At 37.6% G+C, this 6,686-nt stretch overlaps 1 non-coding gene across 1 annotated transcript; it reads right to left on the bottom strand.

The window, feature by feature from the left end:
* Positions 1 to 6,612: 6,612 nt before the first annotated feature.
* Positions 6,613 to 6,686, bottom strand: TRNAV-UAC (transfer RNA valine (anticodon UAC)). The gene has a single exon. It is a non-coding gene; the product is annotated as a tRNA-Val (tRNA).

The following is a 6,686-nucleotide window of genomic DNA, read 5'->3' as shown; positions in this document are numbered from 1 at the left end:
AGGTCATTTGTTTTGTAGAACCTGCAACTTTGGCGTTATCAGCACCATTATAGGATTCTTGAACAGAGAGATGGGACTCCTAGGCTAAAAGCAGGGAGCAGCACTTATTGATGCTGGCACCTGCTCAGCGGATTCCTGTCCAAAGGTTGAGCTCTAATTGTAACATAATACGCAGTTTTACACAGTCTTGTTATTCCTACACAGCTACAGATATAAGAACATTAGTTGGATAGCAAGCTATGTATCAACAGATGTGAGCTGGAGAGTCCTTGAGGTGGGGGAGGTAGCTATGGGAAACATGTTAGGTGGAGAGCACTGGGCAGAATGTGGGGAGAGAGCAGTTCAGTTGGCTGAGTCGGTCATTTCTGCAAGCCCTTTCCCCTGCACCCTTTCAGATGCCTTCTCTCCTCTCTCATATGTACATCTTTATCCAATCATCTATCGAAGGGCATTTTGGTTGTTTCTGTCTTGGCCACCGTGAATAATGCTGCAATGAACATCAGGGGGCATATATCTTTACCGATAAATGTTTTCAAATTTTTGTGGGGAGCTAAAGCTCCCAAAATTCAAAGGAGTGCATGGATTATCTCGGGAGGCCTGCTTGCATATAAAAGGGAAAAGGCTGGTTCTGAGGAATTCCAGGAGGAAGAAGATTAAGATTAGAAATAGGAGGTACGAAGGGAGTTTCGAAGGGAGTTTGGATTGTACCTTGATCTTCAAGATGTTACTTTAACTATGTTATCTTGGGATACACAAAGGAACAGAATATGTATAAAAAGGAGCCTAAGAAATAAACTCGGAGAGACAGTTGTGAGATCTGTTCTCCCTCCTGCACCCTGCCTGTCTTCTCTTTTTTCTCAGTCCCTGCTCCCCTATTCAGGGACCTGGTTTGACTTGGTCGGCTGGTTTCTGACAAATTTTGGGGGTAGAAACCCAGAAGAGAGATTGCTGGGTCATATGGTAATTCTAGTCAGTTTTTTTGAGAAAACTTCATACTGTTTTCTAAAGTGGCAGTACCAAGTTACATTTCCCCCAGCAGTGTATGAGGGTTCATTTTCCCCTACAACCTCTCCAACACTCATTACTTGTCTTGTTGACAATAGCTATTCTAACAGGTAGGTGTGAGGTGGTATCTCATTGTGGTTGTGATTTGCATTTCCCTAATAGCTACTGAAGCATCTTTTCATATGTCTGTTGGCCATGAATTTTTATTTAGTTATTAATCTCAGTGTTTCTATATTGTAATGAGAGCTTATAGTTGTTTTGGTTTCTACTATGTTCAAATGTATTGAGATATATTCTGTGGGGTGATATATTATTTTTATAAACGGTTGCTAGAGAGTAAGTTCATATTCTCTGTAAGGTACAAAGTCCAACACACATGTACCAAAGCAGGCTTATTCCTCAGTGTTTTAGTTCTTGTATCTTTACTTGCCCAATCTGAAGTTTTCAACTACTATTATTTTACCAATTCATACTTTTATTTCTTTAAAACTTCTCTGAATTTGAAAAAAAAAAATTGAGGAAAAATAAAACTCACTATTCCTTTTTCTACGCAAGAGCCTGGGAAACAAGTCTGCAGGCCCAGTATATCCTGTATCCTGTATCTGTAAATAAAGTTTTATTGTAACACAGTCACACATTCATTTACTACTGTCTAGGGCTACTTCCCCACTGCAACGGCAGAGCTGAGTAGTTTAACACAGACTGTGTGGCCCACAAAGCTGAAAATATTTACCTTCTGTCTCTTTTTAAAAATGTATTGGGATAACACTGATTAGTAACAGTACATAAATTTGAGGTGTACAACTTAATAATATGACATCTGTATACTTTGCTGTGTGCTCACCACCTGAAGCCTACTCTCCCCTATTTTGTAATGAACAGATACAGACTGTTCATTCCTTTTTAAATTCCTTTGGTCATATATATATATTTTTTATCTCTATCCAGAGTCCTACTGCTTACTTTTTGAAGTGGAGGTGGCAGTGGTCTAGTTTGCCTATCTAAGACTGGGTCAGAGATTGGCATTGCTGTTCTTGAACTTATACTCCAGAGAAAGTGCTCCCAACCCATGTAATTAACTCTTGATCCAAACTGGGTATCTGTATTTATATGCACCATGCCTTTGAAGGGTTCTGGTGAAGTTTCACATGATTTTTTCTATGGGAAAGAAGCCAAACTCAGGACAAGGTATAGAGTTCAATTTACCTTTGTTTTTAATGTAAGACTAGAGTGTAGCATACCGAAAAGCCCATATATTTCTGATTGTTCCACAGAATTGACCACTTTGAAGAAATTCACCATACAGTCTTAGAATCAAGCAGCTAAGAAACATCTGTTTTAACAAGACTACACTGCATGTTCAGTACAGGGCATTTATGGCTAAAGAGTTGTTTTCTCACCCATGGGCTGCAGAGCTTAATGTTGGTGTCAGAATCACTAGGAAGTACTCACAGCATTTGCGAGGAGGTTCATCTCTAGAGGTCTCTACTCCTACAGCCATGCTGCAGGACACTGCAAAGGGGCCGGGGTGCAGAACAAAGCAAGCTGCCTCAAACACCTGGCCCATTGCAGAGCCAGTTCTGCCCCTGTCTCCACCTGAGTTTAATGTGTTGTAGTCAGTAACATCCTGCTTCCAAGCAGAAATATTGCCTCAGATCCCCGCTCTCCATCTAGCTCATAATTAAGTTCAAGGACAGAATGAGATGATAGTCCAGCTAAGGACAATGTGACAGTGGGGACCTGAACGATAAAAATTCTACATGTCTCCTCTTTCTCTTGGTTATCGTCTCAGAGGAAATACAGACTTTTTTTTTTTTTTAGTTTTAACTAAAGATGATGAAGAATTTAGGAGATAGGAAATCTAATTTGAACACAGCCTGCAAATCTTATTTTCAGGAAAAAACTGAAAACAACAAAACTCAATTCTTGTTAGAGGATTATTTAATATAATTTTATGACACCATTTTTTTTTTTGTCTGTCATACCATAATTTGGTGTCACACAAACATCTAGACACCTGTGAGCAGGAGAGGCACATGATGGACTGGGAGTGGAGAAGCCCAGACATACCTCAGGCTCTGAGATGGGAGGGGCAGGAGTGATGACTGTAGGAGCGGAATGGGCCCCAATTAGAAACACTCTGATTTTAGATTAAAAAAAAAAAAAAAACACTGAAAATAAACACATCATCACATATAAAACTTCTCCAATCCTATGTTTTATTTTTACCAGATTTGAAAATCAAATTTCTAAAAAATGAATAAGGACCTCTATACATGGGGCTTCCCATTCCACTGAAAACACATTCTTCCAGTTTTAAGAAACTTTTAGTTCAAATGTTTCTTTCCTGTCATTAAAACAAACTTTTGTATAGAAAACTGGGTGCACGTATATTTCAGTAATTGACAAATTATTTGACAAACAGAACATAATTTATATTTACATGTATACATCAGTATTGTGACTGCTTTACCTCCAGTAAGACATTTTCAATGTTTCATTTTTGAAATTTCAACTCCAGCCCAGAAGAAAGCCTTCAGTCTTATGTGGAAAGGGAAAGTGCACTCTATGAGCCAGAGGAGAGGTGATTTATAAAGACAGAAGTCCTTGCCCTGGTTTCTGATTGGTCCATCCTCATGCAAATGAGAACTCTAAATTCTTGCAATTTGATTGGTCCGAAAGGCATTGTCCTGTCTGGTCAGAATGGAGCCATTCTGATTGGCTGAAAAAATTGCTGATGGGGATATAGCTGTACAGCTCCAACTGGATGGCAGAAAGCCTCAGTCCTATTGGTTACAATACTATTCCAGGAACTCCTTTATAAGGGCTGGCCATGAACACAGTGCAGGCAGGCAAGGCATTTCAGTGCTGGAGGCAGGCAGCTTAGTGCAGCTTTCTCCCTGAAGTGTGGTTTGCATGAGAGGTCTCTGTGTAGAAAAGGCTGCTTGGCTTTGTTTTTTTAGGGCCCACAGTTTTATGACAAGCCATACATTTCAGATGCATCTTGACTTCTGCGGTGAGTACAGTTTCTCTTTATAGCACATTTGTTTTCAACCAAGGGAAGATCTCTGTAAAACTTATTATAAGACCTCCCATTTTCCTCCGATGGATCTAAATCTTGCAAATGTGCTCTCCCAACAAACTACAAAATTTTGGGATTTTTAAAATTAGTTTTATGTTTAAATTTTTGAAGAGTTTGTTAAATGCTCAAGAATTTGAGAGTCAAATAAAAAAAATGTTCAAATTAATTTGATCCTTCAACTTTTTGCTCCATGTCATTATACTCCCCACCACCTGACCTGGCCACTATGTACACTAAATCCAAAAACCTTTGTGACATTTATTTTAGCTTAAAAGTTACCATGTTATTGAATCAGCTATTTTTAATGTAACACTAAAAACATGTTAGGTTATAACAAATAATAAATACCCTTAATGGAAAAAATGGGAAATATTTAGTCAGAAAATAAAATACATAAATTATACAAATAATTCTAATGAATTTAGCAAACTCTCACTTATCCATGGATGATATAATGACTATAAAGAAAATCATGCATCTATGAAAAAAGTATTCACTACAAATAAGTGAAAACATTAATATAAACAAAAAGCATCTGTTTTTTGGAACCACATAGTCATGACATGTAAAATATATGCAGCAGTAACAAAAAACAAGGCAAGGACTATGGATTCTAAGACTAGAAAGCATGATAGAATAATTGGTTAAGAAAGGAAACTAAAAGGGAAGAGGAAAGAGTGATAGATTGGGCCCTCTTCAGAGCATTTGGGATCTTATTCCATTCTTACTTGAGGGCTAAGAAACAGAAAAGTAGCAGATACATTAGCCTTATGGCTTTTTTTCATCATAATTTAAATTATGCTTAACCATCTTAAAGTCACTACTTAGGTTATTTTTCTACTTTGATATGAAGGCTGTAGAAGGGTAATTGCATTCCCAAATCATAGTAAGTACAAAGTTTACATCAGTCCATTTGGTACCAAGTTTTAACATAAATGTTTGATTATCTGTGCCCTGCTTCCAGAGTTTTGCTTAGAATTAAAGAAGTATCTGCATACACTTTAGAGTCTCCTAAATTAGTTTCTAAGGCGATGGCAACTGATTTGGGGAAGGAATAAGATTACAGATATTAAACAGTAAAAAGAACATAATAAAAATCTTTACTTTTTCTAAAGGAAAGCAGGTAAAGTAAAATACTACCTCACATCTTTTTTAGAACATATATATAGGTGAGGAGTCTTTTAAAAAGTCCAATTATCTTAAACATGAGAAAAATTTGCCTATCTTTGTATTTATTGAAATTTCAAGAACATGGGCACATCAATACTGGTGTTTACCCTGGTTACTCAAAGTGTTCCAGGCCCAGCATCATCATCACTTGGAGCTCATCAGAAATAGAGTCTTAGATCACTAATGTTACTAAGCTGTTAACTCGGGGGTACAATGCTCAGATAATTCTTCATCTTTAAAAGACTCATTAGCAGGTTGCTACAGTGTTTTTATTTTTTCATACTTGATTAAAAACCTTTAAGTAGTTTGATGCAGTGATATTTTATTTTTATTTAAAAATTATTGTAATTACAGTTGACATGGAACATTAGTTTTGAGCATAGAACACAGGGATTATGACAGTTATATAACTTACAACTTACAAGATGCCCACCCTGATAAATCTAGTACCCATCTGACACCTATTACACTGTTATTTCAGTATTATTGACTATATTGCCTATGCTATGTTTTACACTCCCATGACTATTTTATAACCACCAATTTGTACCTCTTAATCCCTTACTCCCTTCACCCAACCTCCAATTCTCTTCCCATCTGGCAACCATCAAAATGTTCTCTGTATCTATGAGTTTGTTTTGTTTTATTTTTAATTTTTTTTTTTAAATTCCACATGTAAGTGAAATCATATGGTATATGTCTTTCTCTGTTTCACTCAGCACAATACTCTTTAGGTCCATCCATGTTGTTGCAAATGGCAAGAATTCATTCTCTTTTTATGGCTGAGTAATGTTCCATTGTCTACATGTACCACTTTTTTCATTCATCTGTTGATGGACACTTAGGTTACTTCCATATCTGGGCTATTGTAAATAATGCCGCAATGAATATGTGGAAGCATATGTCTTTTCGAATTAGTGTTTTGAGTTTCTTCAAATAAATACTCCAAAGTGGAATTACTGGGTCCTTTTTTTTGTCTCTTATTATAGCTTTATTTTAAAGTCTGTTTTATCTGAGATAAGTATTGCTACTCTGGCTTTTTTTTTTTTTTGGTTCTGTTTTCATGAAGAATCTTATTCCATCTTTTCACTTTCGGTCTGTGTGTATCTTTCGATCTGAAGTGGGTCTCTTGTTGGCAGCATATGTAAGGGTCTTGTTTTCTTATCTATTCAGTCACCCTATGCCTTTCCTGCCGCCCCTCTTTAATTCCCCCCGCTCCCGGACCCCAACTTCCATGTCTGACCTATGGATGTTACCATTTCTCTTTTTTAAGAACTGGATCCTGAAGGCGGAGCATCTCCTCCCACACACTTGCGGAGTGCACCTGGGGCTGGGCGCACCCGGGGTATGGTCCGTGGCTCCACCTGGGGTACGAACCCAGGACCTTCTGCATGTAAAGCAGACGTGCTAACCACTACACTATGGAGCC

Source organism: Pteropus medius, unplaced genomic scaffold (genome assembly GCF_902729225.1).
Source record: "Pteropus medius unplaced genomic scaffold, Ma_sr-lr_union100, whole genome shotgun sequence".
Taxonomy (NCBI): domain Eukaryota; kingdom Metazoa; phylum Chordata; class Mammalia; order Chiroptera; family Pteropodidae; genus Pteropus; species Pteropus medius.
Note: the sequence above shows the minus strand (reverse complement) of the source record. Positions and strands in the feature narration are given on the sequence as shown.